General features: G+C 44.2%; 1 protein-coding gene across 4 annotated transcripts in view; it reads left to right on the plus strand.

The window, feature by feature from the left end:
• The first annotated feature begins 7817 nt into the window (after positions 1–7817).
• The window catches only part of phc3 (polyhomeotic homolog 3 (Drosophila)), an 87409-nt gene continuing 73643 nt past the window's right edge, over positions 7818–21583 (plus strand). For 2 of the 4 annotated variants that reach the window (XM_052018865.1, XM_052018868.1), the window contains exons 1-2: positions 7857–7914; positions 8071–8143. The gene's annotated coding sequence lies outside the window, so the exon portion shown is untranslated. Of the gene's footprint in view, positions 7915–8070; positions 8144–21583 lie in introns of all 4 variants that reach the window. The other 2 variants (XM_052018866.1, XM_052018867.1) reach the window with 2 other exon arrangements.

A 21583-nucleotide genomic window follows, 5' to 3' on the forward strand; every position in this document is an offset into this window, starting at 1 on the left:
GGAGTGAAGGAGACTGTAGGGTGACCTTATAGAGGTTTATAAAATCACAAGGGGCATATACAAGGTGGATGGTCAGTCTTTTCCTCGGCAGGGGAGTCTAAGATGAGAGGGTGTAGGCTTAAGATGAGAGGGGAAAGATTTAAAGATGACCTGAGGGGCAGGTTTTACACACAGAGGGTAGTGGGTATATGGAACGAGCTGCCAGAGGAAGTGGTAGTGGTGGGTAAAACTACAATGTTTAAAAGACATTTGGAGAGGTTCATGGTTAGGAAAGGTTTGGAGGGAAAACACAATGATGCTGGAGGAGATCAGCAAGTCAGGCAGCATTGGTGGAGAAAAGCAGTCGGTCAACGTTTTGGGTCAGGACCCTTCTTTAGGACTGAAGATAGGAAAAGGGGAAGCCCAATATATAGGAGGGAAAAGCAGAGCAGTGATAAGTGGGCAAAAGAGGGGAGGCGGGGTGGGCACAAGGTGGTGATAGGTAGATGCAGGTAAGAGATAGTGATAGGCAGGTTTGGGGGAGGAGGGGAGAGCAGACCGACCGGGGGATGGGTCAAAGGTAAGGAGAGAAAGGGAAAAAAGGTAGAAAAAAAAGAGGCTAGGAAAGGAAAGGAGAGAAGAAGCATGGTGTGTGTGTGTGTGGGGGGGGGGAACGGGTTGTGAGGAAGGGGGTGGGGATTACTTAAAGTTGGAGAATTGCTTTTCTCCCCGGATGCTGCCTGGCGTGACGAGTTTCTCCAGCATCATCATGTTTTTCATCTAGATTCCAGCATCTGCAGTCCTTTGTTTCTCAATGTTTGGAGGCATAAGAGCCAAGTGGAAGCAAATGGGTCTTGCTCAGGTCAGCATGGATGAGTTGGGCCGAAAGACCTGTTTCTGTGCTGTACGACTCCATGACTCTATTTACCATCCTTCTTCATTTGTCTCTTAAATGAAGGAGTGCCCAAGGGTCAACCACATTGGTGGATCTGGAGTCACATATGGTCTTTGTTAGGAAGTCCCTTGGATGGAGAATGGCTTACTTCCACTCGTGCTCTGTGGGCTTATATCTGTTGTATAAAATCCTCATCCTTGTTTGAGATCCCTTAGAACCTTGCCACTCTTTATCAAAGCAACTTCCAAACTCTCTGAGATCCTTGTTTTCCTCCAGTGATGACCTCTGCATACCTGGAACCCAAGGGTGCTCTCCATGAAAACTTTCAGGTTGCAGGCTCCAACTCATGCATGTACAGTCCCAAACATTGGGATCCCATGCACAATCCTTAATATTGGGTGCTTAAGTTCATGAACTGACATTGGGAACCAATGCATATGACCTAACATTGGGTGCTCAAGTGCAACACTTAATATCCAATGCCACATGCATCACCTACATTAGGAGCCTCTGAAGATTCCCTGAGATTGGCTGCCCACACACAGCCCCTGGCATTGGGTGACTATGCACAGGCCTTGGCGGTGACTGTCCATTCATGGCCTGGTATTGAGTACCAGGCACAAGTCCTGGAATCACCACCCATTAACAGCCCCTCCCTCCTTCCCCTAGTTCAGGTCATAGAGTCATACAGCATGTAAACAGGCCCTTTGGCCCAACTGGTGCATCCTAACCAAGATCCCCCATCCAAGCTAGTCCCATTTGCCAGCATTTGGCCCATAACCATCTAAACCTTTCCTATTGATATATTTATCCAACTGTCTTTTAAACGTCATTATTGTACCTGTCTCAACCACTTCTTCTGGCAGCTCATTCCACATACATACCACCCTTTGTGTTAAAAATTGCCCCTCAAGTACCTATTAAATCTTTCCCCTCTCACCCTAAACCTATGCCATCTAGTTCTGGGAAAAAGAATGCATTCACCCTATGTATGCCTCTCATGATTTTATACACCTCTTTAAGATCATCTCTCACCCTATATATACCCCTCATGATTTTATACACCTCTGTAAGATCACCTCTCAGAATAAAGTCCTAGCCTGCCCAACCTCTCCCTATAACTCAGTCCCTCAAATCCTGGCAACATCCTTGTAAATCTTTTCTGCACTCTTTCCGGTTTAATAACATCACAAGCACCAGTCAATGTATTAGAAGGGACATAGTTGGCATGGGTTTATGCACATAGGTGGTGCACACGAGATTCATTCAGCTGCAAACATGCAATCAAAAATTCAGAGACCTGGTAATTTTCATGGATAATCAGAGACTCTGGCTCACATCTGGAAAATTCCGATATATATCACTCCTCTGCAAATCTCTGGAATTTTCTCCCTGAACCTTACCACCCTTTTATCTCTTTCCACCTTTAAGATACTCAAAATCTACCTCTTTTGGTTATCTGGCCTAATATCTTCTCATGAGGGCTGTTCCTAAGAAGAGGGGAATTGTTGCCAAGTCTTGTTTGATGCCACGCCTTTGAAGGTCATTGTGAGAGTTTTGTGAGGTTAAAGGTTCTCCATGAATGTAAATTTCCTTTTAACAACATAAGGAAAGTCAGAGAGGAATTTTTAAAAATTGCTTAGGCTCACTCAAAAAATTCTTCAGCACTTGTGCTTTTAAATTTTGCTGGGAGATCAGAAACAAAGATGGGGAATGTTGGAAGAGTCCAGGACCCTTCATTAGAACTGGAAAAGTGAGAAAGCAAGTGAGTTAATGGCAGAGAGGAAAAAGCAAAGAGAACAGAGGGGATGTCTGTGATCTGTCATCTTGTTCCAGCTGCCAGGTTTTAACGCAATTGTTACCTTGACAACATTGGTCTGCATCCTATCACAGACTTTCCCATCCCTCTGTTCTCTCCACCTCCTCCTCTCTGTAACTTTAAACACGCTTATCTCATCACTTATGCAGTTCCAATGAAGGGTCCTTGACCAGAAAAATTAACCCTGCTTCTCTATGGCCATTCAGCCAATCAAGTCTGCTCTGTCATTAGATTATGGCGGATTTTTTCCAACCCCTTACTCATGCCTTCTCCCCATAATCGTTAACCCCTTTACCAACCAAGAACCTATCAACCTCTGCCCTAAATACACCCAGTAACTTGGCCTCCACAGCCATATGTGGCAACGATTTCCACAGATTCACCACCCTCGGATGAAGAAATTCCTCCTCATCTCAATTTCAAAGGGATGTCCCTTTTTTCTGAGGCTGTGCCCTCGGATCCTAGACTCTCCTACAGATGGAAACATCCACTCTTTCCAGGCCAGTAGGTTTCAATGAGATCCCCCCTCATCCTTCTGAACTCCATTGAGTACAGGCCCAGAAACATGTAAAGCAGTTTTGCCAATCATCTTCATTTTATCTCCCTTAACTCTTGACCTCTCCACCACTGGGAAAAGCTTCTCCCAATCTACCGTTTATCCCCTGCATGATTTTAAATACCTTCTTCAGATCTTCTCACAACCTCCTCTATTCCAAAGAGAATGACTCCAACTGCTCCCATCTATCCACACAATTAAGTCCCTCATCACTGGAATCATTTTGGTAAATCACTTTTGCACCGCCTAAGGCCTTCATGTCTTACCCTAAAGTGTATCACGTAGAATTGGACACAATAATCTAGTCATGGCTAAACCAATGTTTTATAAAAATTCATTGTGGCTTCATTGCTCTTGATGCTCTCTATGTCTATATAAAGTCTGTGATTCTGTATGCTGCTTTAACCACTTTCTCAACAGAAAATAAAGATGCACTGTCTCTGTAGTCGTATGATTCAAAGTCAAAGTCAAGTTTATTGTCATATGCACAAGTACATCTATGCACAGGTTCAAAGAAAAACGTACTTGCAGCAGCATCACAAGCACCTAGCATCAGATAAGCAGCATAAAAAAACAAATTAAGATATTTATTTATTAGTCACACGTACATCGAAATACACAGAGAAATGCACCTTTTTGTGTTACTGAGAATGTGCTGGGGGCAGCCAGCAAGTGTCGGTGCCAACATAGCATGCCCACAGCTCCTAACCTGTACGTCTATTGGAATGTGGGAGGAAACCGGAGCACCCGGAGGAAACCCACGCAGACACGGGGAGAATGTCCTTACAGACAGCGGTGGGAATTGAACCTGGGTCGCTGGCGCTGTAGTAGCATTACGCTAACCGCTACACTACCATGCCACCCTATACACTACCGTAACATAAATTATACACAATAGTGTGGTGAAGAAGTTGCGTTATCTGTCAATCATATGACCAGGACCAAATTGCTGCCATGCCACCTAACTTCAACTGTAAAATAGGTGATTGTTGTAAATTGCATTTAACAGCGGAGAACTACATACTCAGAAATAGGCCCAATACAATGTGAAGTCCTCATGTTTCATTCAGCTATGCAGGGATGTGGCGGCACTGGGGAATTGGGTAAGAGTTGAGGGAAACACCCTCAAATTTCAATGGTGAATCAAAGGTTGGGATTTGTGGGACCTGACACTAGATGTGTTCCAGCTTTGGGCTCATTCAGAAATTTCCTGTATGCCAAATGAGACAGAAAAAGAGACCCACATTTCTATCAGACTTTCACTTAGACTACCGGGCAGGCACAGTAGTGTAGCGGTTTGCATAACGCTTTACAGTGCCAGCGACTCGGGTTCAAATCCGGCCACTGTCTGTAAGGGGTTTGTACGTTCTCCCCATGCCTGCGTGGGTTTCCTCCTGGTGCTCTGGTTTCCTCCCACATTCCTATGGTGTGTGGGTTAGGAAGTTGTGGGCATGCTATGTTGGCACCGGAAGTGTGGCAACACTTGTGGGCTGCCCCCAGAACACTCTACACAAAAAAGATGCATTTCACTGTGTGTTTCAATGTACATGTGACTAATAAAGATATCTTATCTTATCTTCTCTTTCAGAATGCCACAAAATCCTTTAAGCTGTTGAAGCACCGTGCACTCACTGTTGTTGGTAGGAAATGCAAAAGCCAATTTGTGCACAGTGAGTTCCCACACACAGCGATGTGATTATTATTATTATCTGTAATGTTGACTGAGGGATCAGTGTTAACTAGGACACCAGGGATGACTCCCTTGCTCTTTTTTTTGGAGTAGTGCCATGAAATCTTTTAAGTCCGTACTAGAGAGCAGATGGGGCCTCAGTTTAATGTCTCATTTGAAAGACAAAATATTCAGTCTCCTACAGCTAAGGTGGCTGGAACAGTGGCAGCAGTGCGGGGAGCCCGAGTTTGGGGGATCGTTGGGGAGAGAGGGAACGGCAGTGACTGTAACTTAATGCCAGAATGGGTATTTCTCAGAAATATGTTACTTAAATCTCTTAGAATGCTACTGCATCATACACATGACAATATTTATTATCAAACCCTAGCACGATTATGTGGAATATGCAGTGTCTACTGGATTTCAGTAAATAACCAGGCAGGTGGGAAGCATATCTTCTGTCATCTTCCCCCATTCCTGGTATCAATGGCTTCACCAGAAAACTCCTTCATATGTGAAAATGTAATATAACATCTGAAATAGAAACAATGTGCTGGAATTATTCAGCAGAGTATAACAGCATCCAAGGGAAAGTGAAGCAGAGTCCTGGTCAAATCACGTAGATCACATGGCCAAGAAAGCTCACCAGCGCCTCTACTTCCTCAGGAGGCTGAAGAAATCTGGTTTGTCCCCTTTGACACTCACCAACTTTTACCGAACCACCATAGAAAGCATCCTGTCTGGATGTATCACAGCTTGGCATGGCAACTGCTCTGCCCAGGGCCGCAAGAAACTGCAGAGAGTTGTGGACACAGCCCAGTGCATCACGGATACCAGCCTCCCCTCCTTGGACTCTGTCTTTACCTCTTGTTGTCTTGACGAAGCAGCCAGCATAATTAAAGACCCCACCCACCCGGGACATTCCCTCTTCTCTCCTCTTCCATCGTGTAGAAGATACAGGAGCCTGAGGGCACGTACCACCAGACTTAAGGACAGCTTCTACCCCACTGTGATAAGACTATTGAACGGTTCCCTTATACAATGAGATGGACGATGACCTCACGATCTACCTTGTTGTGACCTTGCACCTTATTGCACTGCACTTTCTCTGTAGCTGTGACACTTTACTCTACTGTTATTCTTTTTACCTGTACTACATCAATGCACTCTGTACTAACTGAATGTAACTGCACTGTGTAACGAATTGACCTGTACGATCGGTATGCAAGGCAAGTTTTTCACTGTACCACAGTACAAGTGACAATAATAAACTAATACCAATACCAATTTCTGCTGATCCTTCTCAATCACTTCTTTCACATCCCCTTCCCGGTGGTGCTGCTATGTCCTCAGACTCTTAATTCTGCTTCTCTTAGTTTTTCATTATTGTCACTTCAGCATTTTTTGCACTACTTCAGTTTGCACTACAACCTTTGCAGCATTCTGCTGTTTTGCACTCATTGCTGTATTTATCGCTGTAGTTATCATTACCATGTTTACTCTGTGAGCAAAGAAGTTCATTGCACCCTGGTGGATATGACAATGAACTAATCTGAATCTGTATTTCAAATTTCCAGCAGACACAATACTTTGCTTTTTTCAAAGTAAAACTGCTTTGAAAGAAGATGCATGGCATGTGCCTATAATTCACACCGCTGGACCTCTGCCTGTGAAATCTCCTCCAGCCCTAAAATGCCATGGGATCTTGGCACTCTACCAGTTCTTGCACCCTGAGTTTAATCACTGCCCCCCACTGTGGTTGCCCCTTCAGTGCCTGGGTCTCTGAACTCCCAGCTTAAGCCTCTGTACCTCTCTAGAAGATAGGGTCTAGCAGGGTGGAGCACACATCCCTGTCTGTATCAATGCTGCTGAGGTGGAGATGGTTGAGAGGTTCAAGGTTCTTGGTGTAAATATCACCAACATTTGTCCTGGTCCAGCCACATGGATGTCATGGTGAAGTAAAGCGCACCAACGCCTCTACTTCCTCAGAAGGCTAAGGGAATTTGGCTTGTCCCTGATGACACTTTTATAGATGCACCATGGAAACATCCTATCTGGATGCATCACAGCTTGCTACAGCAACTGCTCTGCCCAAGACCGCAAGAAATTGCAGCCAGTTGTGAACGCAGCCCAGTCCACCACGCAACAACCTACCCTCCATTGACTCTGTCTTCACTTCCCGCTGCCTCGGGAAAGCAGCCAACATAATGAAGGACCCCACCCACCTCGGTCTTTTTCTCTTCTCCCCTCTCCCATCACGCAAAAGATTATAAAATCCTGAACGCATGGCCCACCAGACTCAAGAACAGCTTCTATCCTGCTGTTATCAGACTCTTGAACAGATCTCTCATACGCTAAAAGATGAACTCTTGATCTCCCAGTCTACCTCATGGTGGCCCTTGCACTTCATTTGTCTACCTGCACTGCACTTTCTCTGAAACTGCAACACTATAGTCTACATTCTGATTACGTTTTACTATCTCTATGTACATATGTAGGGCATGATCTGTCTGGGTGACACGCAAAACAAAAGCTTTTCACTGTATCTCGGTACATGTGACAATAATAGTAAACCAATAATAAACCAATACCAAGGCACAGGTCGATATGGACCTCTTGACCAAACTTTTATTTACCTGCCCTAATACTGTGATGTGTCTTGGTGTCAGTTTTTTATTTGATTCCACTCCTGTTAGGCTCCTGAGGATGTTATTGGTTCCAGATAAGAGAAAGTTGTTGCTGTTGTTGGACCTGTTCTGCTTCCTCCTGTGCTCTGTGTGGTGCTGTGCGTTCACATTTCAGAACCAACTTTCCTGTAGATGTGTAGATCACCCAACTCCGACCCCTCCCCTTCCCTGTGCTCGCTCCAGACTCTGCGCACTGCAATACGTGACTGCGCTTCTGATACTGTATTCAGAACCCTTCGTCTGCTTACATTAAATATTGAGGGGAGAGACAGAAAGAGATGCAAGCACCGTAACACCGGTCCAATGCAGGTAAGCCCATGCACACTCCTCGCAATGCAATGCATAAAGTCATTTTCACCTCTGCAGAGATGAACCTTTGCCACGCTTCATGTGCCAAGCAATACAATGTGAGGAATAATTATATTAACTAATTAAGCTGATCCATATTCTTGTTTATAATTGCAGCCGATTGCAGAGTCCGATCCCGAAGAAATTCCAGGTAACTTCTGCCCGATAATCTATCAGAAAAAAAATAATGGTATGAACTCAGATTGTTTTAAATAATTTGATTTTCGATTCAGTGATGCAAGAGTTTGTTTGTGTTGTGCCTTTGCCTCTGTCGGGGCTGTCTCCCGTCTAAAATCCTTCCCGTGGAAAATTCAGCAGTGGAATGAAAATAATAAAAAAAATACATTAAGACGTCTGGAATATTGATGAGGGTTTCACTGATGGGTTTGTTGCAAATTGGAGACAGCCCGCGAGTAGCGGAAGCTGCAGACTTGAGTTGTAATTCACTGAAGCAAACCGCACAATGCAGTCAGGAAAATGCATTTTAATTGCATATTGTTAATGTTCTTTTTAACACACAGCCTGTCAGAACTGTGGTGCAAGAGCCCATCTCTTATTGGTCAGCTTTGTTTAGCGGACTTAACGCTGTTCCATCGGTGATATTAACACCTTGGTGAAACGGGGGGTTCAGGGGAGAGGACTGTTGCAATGAATAGGGAGCGTTATTTTAATCCACGCATCTCATTTATTCCACAAATGCACGGCGACATTTAAGGTTTTGAGGATGCATTTTATGTCACGGGGGAAAAAATGCCCTTATTGAATAAATGTAAGATGTGACGTATCTTGATATAGACAGAGGGAACTGAGATTGCGCACCGTGTGCAGTGTTTGCTGGGATTTGTAGTTCTCTCTCATGCATTCATTAAGAGTCACTGTAATCACGATGAAGTTGCTGTGGCGGATAGTTGGTGCAAGGAAGGGAAGAATTATGTCGAGGTTTTCGTTATAATATTACATTGCTGATGTTGGAATTATTTAATTTAATATTTTCTTTTGTGTTTTATTCCTAAAGGAATAAAGATGTTTAATAAAAAGAGAAGATATTAGAAATACTTAGCAGGTCAGGCAGTATTCGTGGAAAGAGGAATAAAGTTAATGATTCACGTCGATGATTCCCAAAAATGGGAATAGTTAGAGAGAAAAGCAGGTTTGAAGGAGCAGAGGAAGGGGGAGGGGAGGAGAGGACAAAAGATCTGTCGAAGGAGGGATGAAATGACGGAAGGGATTCTAGCGAAAGGTGTTGGTAAGGAACATGATGTCAGGTTGGAGGTGGTATCAATGCAGAATAATTGAAGTTAAAGAAATTAAAATCAAAGATGGAAATCTAAAATATGAATGCTGATTTCCTGACATTGCTGGGGCTGGAAAGTGGTGTTGTACTTGAGATGCTGTTCCTCAAGCTCACTTTGGACCTGTGTACATAAGAACACAAGAGAATAGGAGCAGGAGTAGACCGACAGGCTCCTGAAGCCTGTCCCGCTCGCTGTTCGTTGTGATCATGGGTGATCTGCCCCAGGCCTCACCTCTGCAGTATCGGATCCCCAGCACAGTCCTGGGGTTCCTGTCAGTTGAATTCTCCGTCTCACTCCCAATCTGTTGTCTTTGTCTTCAACCTTCTTCACTGTCCCCATTGTGTTTCTAAAGGTGAGGTGTTTCTAAAAATCACTTTGTGTTTCTAATAGGTGTTTCTAATAGTTTCCAATAGGTATTTCCAAAAGGTGTTTCCAATGATGTTTCTATAGGTGTTTCTATAGGTGTTTTTATAAGTGTTTCTAATAGGTGTTTGTAATGGCATTTCTAATGGTTTCTAATAGGTGTTTCCAATGGTGTTTCTATAGGTGTTTCTAATGGTGTTTCTAAAAGTGTTTCTAATGGTGAGCTGGTTTCTAAAGATCACTTTAACTAAAGCAGTTTAATTAATTCAGAGGAAATGGGCACCACCAGCTTTATACTTCCGTTGCTTCTGGAAAGCAGCGAACATAATCAAGGACCCCTCCCACTCTGGTCATACTCTCTTCTCCCCTCTCCCGTTGTGCAGAAGATACAAAAGCTTGAGAGTATGTACCACCAGGCTCAAGGACAGTTTTTATCCCAATGTTATCAATGTTAAACAGACCTCTCATATGTTAAAAGGTAAACTTTTGATCTCCCAGTCTACCCCTTCATGACCCTTGCACTTATTTGTCTGCCTGCTCTACACTTCCTCTGTAACTGTAACACCATATTCTGTAGTCTGTTTTCCCTTCTGAACAACCTTGATGTATTTATGTATGGAATGATCTGTCTGGATGGCATGCAAACAAAAGCTTTTCACTGTATTTCGGTTCATGTAACAATAATAAACCAATTCCAATTCATTGCTCTGGGAGGAAAATGGGGAAGCTGCTTCCTTGAACTGCTGCAGTCCATGTGGTGAAGGTGCTGAAAACTATCTTTGACAGGAAATTCTAGGACTTTAGACCAGGAATCAATGGGAATGGTAATGGCACAAAAATTAGATCGTACAGCACTTTGCCTCGGCACTACATAATTGAAAATGTGTTTTGGATCAGGTGGCATACGATAACAGCCATCCCTGAGTCATTTTGCACCATAATTGAAATTTGATTGGCCCTTTCCTGGCGCAGATTGTGCCCAGTAGGATCTCGGTGTCAGGCATACATCAAATGATATAATTTCCCGTCCAGCCCGTAAATTAGACTACTTTGTCCTGGCAGTGACCATCATTGGTCATTCTCAGGATATCTACATTTACATTGTGCAAAGCCTGAGTGGGGCCGAAGTCCCATATTTGCCTTCTATGCTTCAATCCATCCCTCTCCCTCACACCCCCACCAAGCTACTGAATTCCACCTCCCATCCACCCAATTGGTCCAGGCTCTGACACACTGAACCCTGATGCCCAAACCTCTGCCCTTCTGGGATGAACTAGATCTTGATCGCTGGTCCAATTCTGATCACTGACCAAAATGTCCCACACTTGGTTACTAAATTTCTGTGTCAGGATGGTGTTTTACTTGGAGGTGGCGGATATATTGCAGTTGCCCCCCCCCCCCCCCACAGGTGTTAGCGGTCTTGGGAGGGGCAGTCATAAAGAGCTTGATGAGTTGCAATGATACAACTTGTAGGTTGCACACACTGCAGGGTTGCTGGTCACATGAACTGCTTTGTTCTGGATGATGTTGAACTGTCTGACTTTGTCTGGAGCTGCACCCATCCATCACATTCCTGACTCATGCCTTGTGGATGATGGAAAGCCTTTTGGTGCCTCAGGAGGTAAGTCACTCACCAAAGAACACCCAACCTCCGACCTGATTTTGTAGCCACATATTTATTTTGTTTAATGAAGTTTTTGGTCAGTGGTGATCCCCAGGAAGTCAATAGCAGTGACTTTGATGATGGTAATGCCACTAAATGTCAGAGGAAGTTGGTCAGACTTCCTCTTGCTGGGGGCGGTTATTGTCTGGTGCTTGTGTGCTGCGATGATCAGTTTAAGTGATGTTGGTGGATAAGTATTACTGAGCACAGCTGGGAGTGTTCCTAAGCTCTTTTCTCGCAGTTTCCAACACCACTTACCTGAATTCACCACTGTAATGTAGTCAAACATGGCAGCCCACGATAGGGTTGTTAAGAAGGCGTATGGAGTGTTGGCCTTCATTAGTCGGGGTATTGAGTTCAAGAGCTGCGATGTGATGTTGCAGCTCTATAGAACTCTGGTTAGACCACACTTGGAGTATTGTGTTCAGTTCTCATTATAGAAAGGATATGGAAGCTTTAGAGAGGGTGCAGGGGAGATTTACCAGGATGTTGCTTGGATTGGAGAGCATGTCTTATGAGGATAGGTTGAGCAAGCTAGGGCTTTTCTCTTTGGAGAGAAGGAGAATGAGAGGTGACTTGATAGAGGTGTACAAGATGATAAGAGGCATAGATCGAGTGGACAGTCAGAGACTTTTTCCCAGGGTGACAATGGCTACCACAAGGGGACATAATTTTAAGGTGGTTTGAGGAAGATATAAGGGGGATGTCAGGGGTAAATGTTTTAAACAGAGAGTGGTGGGTGCGTGGAATGCACTGCCGGCAGAGGTTGTGGGGGCAGATACATTATGGACATTTAGAGACTCTTAGATAGACCACATGAATGATAGAAAAATAGGGGACTATGTGGGAGGAAAGGGTTAGATAGATCTTAGAGCAGGATAAAATGTCGGCACAACATTGTGTGCTGAAGGGCCTGTACTGTGCTGTAGTGTTCTATATGTTCTATTGGCAGGGTTCCACAAAACACACGACCAAATGCTCGACTTTCAGTGGTTTGAGGGTTAAATATTGGCCTGGATACATGTGTGAGTTCCACCAATGTCCCTTCTCATTAAACCCTGCGAACTCTTACACCCACCATTGAGGGTGGATGGGGATTTGGTTGAACACTTCATCAGAAAGAGAGGTAGCACTCTCTCAGTGTACTCTGAAGTGTCAGCCTGGATAATGTACACGAGAGTGTCGGGCCATGGTGATTAAATCACTGAACCAGTATCTGGAGGCTGGGGTCATTAATTTAGAGATGTGTGTTTGAATCCCACTATGACAGCTGGTTTTTAAATTCAAGTAATGAAACAAATGGAAGTTAGGTAGGATCTTTATACAACTCTGGTTAGGCTGCATATGGAGTATTATAGAAAGGAAGTGGAGGCTCTGGAGAGGGTGCAGAAGAGGTTTACCAGGATGCTGATTAAAGGGCATGTGCTATAAGGAGAGGTTGGGGTTGTTTTCCCCGGAGCGGTGGAGCCTGGGAGAATTGAGAGAAATTTTATAGAGTTATGAGAGACATAGATAGAGTAGGTAGTCAGAATATTATTTTTCCCAGAGTAGAGATGTCAGATACAAGAGGGCATGCATTTAAGGTGAGAGGGGGAAAGTTCAAGGGAGATGTCTGGGGAAAGTTTTTTTACACAGGGAGTGTTGGGTGGTTGGAATGCGCTACCAGGGGTGGTGGTGGAGGCAGATATGATGGAAGCGTTTAACAGGATCATAGATAGGCACATGAATATGCAAAGAATGGAGGGATAAGGACCCTGTGCAGGCAGAAGGGGTTAGGTGTCACTAGGTTAATCAGTTCAGGCTCAAGGGCCTGTTCCTGTGCTGTACTGTTCTATGTTGTCTTTATTCTAAATCTGAAATTTAAAAAAGCTGGCATCAGTAATGATGAACATCAAACTCACCTGGTTCCTCATGTCCTTCAGGGAAGGAAATTTGCCTTCCTTACCCAGTTTCGTTTATATGTGACTCCAGACCTACCTGTGTGGTTGACACTTAATTCCTTCCTGGAATACACTTTTGCTGAGCACCGTGAAAAATCTGTTTGAAAGTCTTCCACTGTTCCTCAACTGTCCCACCATATAGCCTGTGTTTTTCCAGTCTACGCTAGCCAACTCCTCCCTCATCCCGTTGTAGTCTCCCTTGTTTTGGCATAATATACTGGTTTCAGATCGAACTATTGCACCCTCCATTTGTATGAGAAATTCAATCATACTATGATCACTCCTTCCAAGAGGATCCCTAACTACAAGATCATTAATTTTATCTGTCTCATTGCACAGGACCAGATCTAAGATGGCATTTTCCCTTGTAGGTTCACTAACATGCTGTTCAGGAAAGCTATCACAGATGCATTCTATGAAGTCCTCCTCAGGACTGCCTCGACCAACTTGATTCGCCCAATCTGTGTGGAAGTTAAAACGTCCCCCATGTCGGATCTGTTTATTTTCGAATCCGCACGTTCTTTCAGGAGTCCAAGAATGAGTTGAAAACAACTTGGTGCTTCACAAAGTTTTATTGGAAACGTTTAAAACAAAGAAACAGTCACAGAGCACATGGCACTAGCTTTACTACTAGGAGATGAGCCGAGACAAAAGGAACTAAAGATGAGCTAAGGCCAGGGGGAAGAGAGCAAGAGAGCGATTAACAAAAAATGACACCTTTTATACCTGAGATAAGAGGTACTCCTCGGCTAACAATAGTCCAATCAGAAACCCTATCAGATACCTGCGACAAAACCAGCCAATGAGAAAACACATATTCATCTGATGGGACGAAACCAATAAGCTAAGAAAGCGGCCATATCCTTGTACAGCCACTTGAGGTGTATTAAACACTGTTAAAAAAACTACTTAAAAGTCGAATCCAACACCCATGACAATGGCCATTCCGTTCTTACATCCATCAAATATTACATGCACCAAATAAAGCAAGGGCTCTGGGACAGCTCTTTTTTGAAAGGGTGCCATGGGATCATTTGCATTCACTAAAGAGTGCATACAGTGCATCAATTTAATGTCTCAGCCAAAAGACTGCACTTTTGATGCTCCCTTCAAACTGAAATGTCAGCTCAGAATCTTGTGATTACATTTCTCAGATGTAGTGAGTTTCCATTATTTGTGGGGACGATGACAAGGTGATGTGATGAAAGGTGAGGGAGGAAGTATAATTCTGAAGAACTTTGGTAAGTTACAGAGTGACATGGGTGAATCCCTGAGGATTAATGCCTGCATGTAATAAAATCTGAGAGAAAGTAAAATTATACTAAATAACTACAAACAAGATTAGCAAAGTATAAAGGGAGCATGTTTCTTTAATTAGTTGACTAATAAATCAAGTGCATTCCTGTTTCTGAAATAATTTTGGTAAAATTGTTATTAATCAGTAAATATTATATGTGACCTGGTCCCATTGACATAAGAACAGTATACCATTTTGCCCCTCATGCTTTTTCCTCTATTTGGTTAGATTGTGGCTGATTTGTAATTTACTTCAATTTAACTGCCTTTGATCCTAATCCTTTGATGTCGTTTACACTTTGGAAGGAAAATTAGAAAGGCAGAATATTGTTTAGATAGAGAAAGACTGCACAATGTGGCTGCACAGACAGATCCGACTGTCTTCATGCATGAAGGTTAGCATGCAGGGACAATGTGTAACATTCTGAGGGGGCTGGACAGGATAGAAGCTGATGGTATGTTTCCTCTTGTGGGGAAGCAAGAGTGACAGGCCATAGTTTTAGAATAAAGGTCTCTCACTAAAGATGGAGATGAGGAGGACTTAACCCCTTTAGACAGCTGTAGAGGCTGAGGTATTGAATACACACGTTGGAATTGCAATTGGTAATTGGAATTGGTTTATTATTGTCACATGTACTGAGGTACAGTGAGAAATTTTGTTCTGCATGCCATCCGGACAGATCATTTCATCACATCAGTGCATCGAGGGAAAACAATAACAGGATGCAGAATAACGTGTTACAGTTACAGAGAAAGTGCAGTGCAGGCAGACAATAAGGTGCAAGGGTCATAACCATAGAACCATAGAACACTACAGCACAGAAAACAGGCCATTCGGCCCTTCTAGTCTGTGCCGAAACTTTGTTCCGCAACTCCCATTGACCTGCACTCAGTCCATAACATAGAAACATAGAAAAACCTACAGCACAGTTCCTCCAGACCTCTCCCATCCATGTATCTATCCAATTTATTCTTAGAACTTAAGAGTGAGCCCGCACTTACCACGTCAGACGGCAGCTCGTTCCACACTCCCACCACTCTCTGAGTGAAGAAGTTCCCCCTAATGTTCCCCCTAAATCTTTCCTCTTTCATCCTAAAGCCATGTCCTCTCGTACTTACCTCTCCTAATCTAGGTGGAAAGGGCCTACTCACATTTACTCTGTCTATACCCCTCATAATTCTGTAAACCTCTATTAAATCTCCCCTCATTCTTCTGCGCCCCAAGGAATAAAGTCCTAACCTGTTCAATCTTTCCCTGTAACTCAACTCTTGAAGACCCGGCAACATTCTAGTAAATCTCCTCTGCATTCTTTCAATCTTACTGATATCCTTCCAATAGTTAGGTGACTAGAACTGCACACATTTGTGCCAAATTTGGCCTCACCAAGGTCTTATACAACCTCACCATAACATCCCAACTCCTATACTCAATACTTAAAGATTGTGATATAAAGGGTTCACCTTCCAGTCCTCCCCGGATTATGAACGCTAGAATTATGGACACCCTGGACATACTGACGAGCATTTGGGAGACCAGAGGGATGGATGGGGATGGATTTGCCGGCTGCTGCAGGGCTGCGGGCACCTCCTGCCGGGTGGGAACGGGGCATTTCCCCTTGCCTTCTCTCCCTACACCAACCACTGACTTGAGCCACAACAATGGGAGACTGGGTGGAGCCGAGCAGAGCCGGGACCGCTGAGCGGACTCACTCGCTCACTGAGTCAGTGAGGCCGGCTGGCGGCCACTCTTCCCGCGCCTGCTCGCTGTCCCGTCACCGTTGTTCCTGTGACCCTCGCCCACACAGTGATGTTGTTCATTTCTGGCTTACAAACAGTTTGGGCTGCAAGCGGTTCTCAGGAACAGAGACACAAGAGGATGTAGATGCTGGAATCTGGAGCAAAAAGACAAAATGCTGGAGGAACTCAGCAGGTCAGGCAGCATCTGTGGAGGGAAATGGACAGTCAATGTCTTGGGTTGACACCAGAAACCTGTTGTAACCCAGGGAATGCCTGTATTAAAAGCAGAGGGAGACAGAGTTTTGGATTATAGAGACGTCAGAGATGATTGGGAACAGGAAGTAAAGTGGTACTGAGGCCCAGATCAAATCAACTGTGATTTTATTGAATGGCAGAGCAGGCTCGAGTGGCCATATCGCTGACTCATTTTTCAATTTCATGTGTTCTTAAGTTTGTGCAACTAAAATCCATCAATCTCAGTTTGTCATTTTCATTTGTTCCATGGAATATCGCAGGAAAGCTCCAATATTGTTTTTTCCTGATTTCACTCCAATTTTGTACACTCCATCAGAGAATCTATCATACCCATCTATAATTTTAAATGTCTCAATTATATCAAGCACCCCTCATTTTATTGAACTCGAGGGAACAAAAACCAGACAACCTGCATTTAACTCAGTGCAATCTGGAAAGCAGACTTTGGAGCTTACTGGATTGCATTCTGTTTTGCAAGAGGTAGGGCATTTTTCAGTTTGCAAAGAAGGAAAAGTTAGTGAAGAGCAGTCCAAAGAGGGGGCTTTGTGTCCATATGAGTCAGGTTATAATCAATCACTGCTTGGCTCGGCACGGACACAGTGCTCAGTGTCCAGAATTGCCTCATTGTACTGTGATGCCAAGATTTGAGACTGGGAAATGTTGTGGCTCAGGGCCAGAAGGTCTCATAGCACAAGGTGCTTTGCAAACTGTAAAGTTAAACCAGCAGATAACTTCCATGTTTGTTTTCTGAGCAGCAAGGCAATATTTTAGCATGGCTTGCACAGAGTTGATTTAAGGTTTCAAATCATCGCTGGATGGTCTGATATTAAAGAGGTTGTGAAATAGGCAAAAGGGCTGATCCCTTGAAAATGGTATCCCTTTACGTTCGCTCCCCAGCCCCCTCCATACCCCAGCCCATTCACACCCTCTGACGTTGAGCAGAATCAGAAGCTTGATTCCTGAGAGGAAGCATTTTCCAGAGAGGAGGAATTGAGTAAGATTGGCCAACGTACACAAATTAGAAGGAGGAGAGGTGATCTTGTTGAGAGATTCACAATTCCAAGAGTGTTGGAGAGTCCAGCACTCGGGGGACACGGTCTCAGGATGGGTCATTCATTCAAGGCTGGGTTGAGGCAAAAGTTCTCAACTAAGTGAGTCTTGAACCTTAGGATTCTCTACCCCTGGTGCAGCGGGTAGTGCCACTGCCTCCCAACTGCAGCGACCTGGAATTGATCTTGACCTTGGGTGCTGTCCGTGTGGGTTTCCCCCGGATCCTCCAGTTTTCTCCCACATTCCAAAGGCATGTGGTTTCTCATGTTCATGTGCAGTTGGATGGTTGGAGAATTAGGATGAAATTCATGTGCATGCATGTGTCCGTGTGTGCATGTGTGTGTGTGTGTGTGAGAGAGAGAGAGGATAAGATAAGATAAGATATCTTTATTAGTCACATGTACATCGAAACATACAGTGAAATGCATCTTTGCGCAGAGTGTTCTGGGGGCAGCCCAGTGCCAACATAGCATGCCCACAACTTAACCCGAATGTCATTGGAATGTGGGAGGAAACCGGAGCACCCGGAGGAAATCCACGCAGACACGGGGAGAACGTACTAACTCCTTACAGGCAGTGGTGGGAATTGAACCCGGGTCGCTGGTGCCGTAATAACATTACACTAACCACTACACTACCATGCCTGCAGATTACAAGGAAATGAGTGGGGGAATGGGAGTGATGGTATTGTGCTGAAAGCCATTAGATCATATGATATAGGAGCAGAATTAGGCCATTCGGCCCATCGGATTTCCACCATTCCATCATGGCTGATTTATTTTCAACCCCATTCTCCCACCTTCTCCCTGTAACCCTTAACCCCTTAGCAATCAAGAACCTATCAATCTCTGCCTTAAATATACCGTGACTTGGCCTCCACAGCCCTCTGTGGCAATGAATTCCACAGATTCACCACCCTCTGGCTGAAGAAATTCTTCTTCATCTCAGTTTTAAAGGGATGTCCCTTTATTCTGAGGCTGTGCCCTCGGATCCTAGACTCCCCTACTAATGGAAACATCTTCTTCACGTCCACTTTATCCAGGCCTTTCAGTATGCAGTAGCTTTCAATGAGATCTCCCCTCATCCTTCTGAACTCCATCGAGTATAGGCCCAGAGACGTCAAACTCTCCTCATATATTTGGCCTTTTATTCCTGGGATCATTCTTGTGAACCCCCTCCAGGGCCAGCACATCCTTCCTTAGATACGGGGCTCAAAATTGCTGACAATAAGCCAGCATAGAGTTGGTGGGCTGAATGTCCTTTATGAGAATGCCCACTTGTTGAGTGAATTAAAGCCAGTAGAATTTTGGGGAATAGGAGAATCAATGGATTAAGGTGGGACAGCCAAAGGAACAGCCATGATCTTATAGGCTGACAGTTGGCTCAAGGCACCTGTAGTTCACTGTTCAAGCTCGTTAATAAACAATTGCTATTTGGGATGTAAGTGACTGGTTTGCATCACGGTCTGGTACGGCAATTCAAATACGCAGGAATGTAAGAAGCTGCAGAGAGTAGTGGACTCTGCCCAATACATCATGGGCACATCTCTCCCCACCATCGGTAGTACCTACACGAGGCGCTGCCTCAAGAAGGCAACGTCTGTCATCAAAGGTCCCCGCCATCCGGGCCATGCCATCTTCTCACAGCTACCATCCGGCAGGAGGTACAGAAGCCTGAAGTCCCACACCACCAGGTTCAAGAACAGCTACTTCTCTTCAACCATTCGGTTCTTGAACCAACCGGCACAACCCTAATCACTATCTCAGTAGAGCGAAACCACGACTGTTTTGCACTACACTGGCCTTTTTTTTGTTCTAATTGTGTCCTTTCTCATATAATTTTGTATAATGTATGTTTTTTTCTTGCGAATGTTGTGTATCTGATGGTATGTGCCTGCGATGCTGCTGCAAGTAAGTTTTTCATTGCACCTGTGCACACACGGACTTGTGCAGATGACAATAAACTCGACCTTAGAAGTGATGCACCAGTTAATGCTGGTACCTCACAGATTAGTTGACCTGTGTTCACTCCTGAACTCCACTACGGCCTGTGTGGAGGTTGTACATTCTCCGTGACTGTGCGGGTTTCCCCCGGGTGCTACGGTTCCTTGTTGCCACAACTGGTCAAATGCTGCCTTGATGTCAAGGCAGTCACTCTCTCTTCACCTCTGGAATTCAGCTCCCTGATCCATATTTGGACCAGAGCTATCATGATGCCTGGAGCCGAGTAGTCCTGCTGAAAACCCAAATGGGCATCATTGAGCACGTTATTGGTGAATAAGCGCTGCTTGATAGCATTGTCGATGACTTCTTCCATCATAGTTCCTAGTCCAACTTAACCACTACATTACAGCACATTGATTCTATCCCAGGGTGGTGTCGAAGACTAGAAGGGGTATGATGGGATAGTGAACATAGAACATTACAGCACAGTACAAGCCCTTCGGCCCACGATGTTGTGTCGACATTTTATCCTGCTCTGAGATCTGTCTAACCCTTCCACTTTTCCGGGTTGAACTCCATCTGCCACTTCTCAGCCCAGCTCTGCATCCTATCAATGTCCGCTTTTAACCTATAGCAACCTCCTACACGATCCACAACACCGCCAACCTTCGTGTCATCTGCAAACTTACTAACCTACCAGTGATTAAGTTACTGGACTAACAGCCAAAGCTCTGGACCATTGAGCAAGAGTTCAAATCACACCATGGCAACTGATTAACCAAGTTCAAATCCCACTGTGGTTTCAAGTAACTAAATAAATCTTGAATTAAGGCATTAAAGCACAAAACCACTGAATTGTTATAAAAACCCATCTGGTTCACTTTAGTGGAGGAAATCTGCCATCCCGTCTGGTCTGTATGGGATTCCACATGCACACCTAAGTTTAGAGGCATTTGGGGATAGACAGTAAATATCAGCATTGCCAGTGATGTCCAGTCTTGTGAACAAATAAAAAAAATCCACATTAAACCAGAAATGAGACTTGTTTTTGCAAGCCATGACTGATTCCATCGGCAGTTCATTCCATTTTCTCTCTTCTACCTTCTGGGAGAAGATACAGGAGCTTGAAGGCCCAAATGTCCAGACTGAAGAATGGCTTCTTCTCCACTGTTGTCAGACTTCTGAACCAACCACCTCTTTCACATCCCCTTCCTGGTGGTGCTGCCACATTCTTGAACCCTTAATTCTACCTCTTCCATGATTGTCACTAACATTTCCTTTTGCATTACTATATTTTGCATTATTTTATTGTTTTGTGCTTCTCACTGCATTTATTATCATCGTTATACTCTTCTCTGTGAGCTTTGTGTGAGCAAGGAGTTTCATTGCATCCTGGTGCATATAACAATATACTAATCTGAATCTGAATCTGAGTCCTGGTTAAACAGGTCCTGGATAAATTGGGAAGCTTAGTGAAGACAGATCACAGTGATGGGATCTCTTGCCAACTACAGTGGTTCCAAAACCAGATAAAACAGTCAAGCTCTGGAGATAGCACAGTCATGGTCAATCAGGCAGCTGATGATAAACAGTGTCCAATACCAATATCAAAAGATCTCAATGCTAAGCTGGCTGGAGCAAATTTATTTACAGAACAGAGTTTATGTGCAGTGTGAAGGTGAGCTACAAAATGGGTTTGTTTCATGTGTATGTGCAACTAAATGTCAGACGGGAATTCCAACAATATTTAACCATCAAAACACACAAAGGACTCCATTCTGACACCAGACTCCATTTCAGTGTTAAATCATCCCCTAAAGTCTGGTGACAAAACTTAACAAGGAACAAGTAGGTGCTTTTGTGTTCAGGATGATGTTCTGATTTCTCTGCGCACTGAAGAGGCAAAAGTAGAGGTATACATGGATTCATAGAGTTATACAGCACAGAAACAGGGCCAAAGGGCCTGTACTGTGCTGTAGTGTTCTATGTTATTTCATCACATCAATGCATTGAGGTAGTACAAAGGGAAAAGCAATAACAGAATGCAGAATAAAGGGTTACAGTTACAGAGAAAGTGCAGTGCAGGCA

The sequence above is a fragment of the Pristis pectinata genome, chromosome 6 (genome assembly GCF_009764475.1).
Source record: "Pristis pectinata isolate sPriPec2 chromosome 6, sPriPec2.1.pri, whole genome shotgun sequence".
NCBI classification, from domain to species: Eukaryota; Metazoa; Chordata; class Chondrichthyes; order Rhinopristiformes; family Pristidae; genus Pristis; species Pristis pectinata.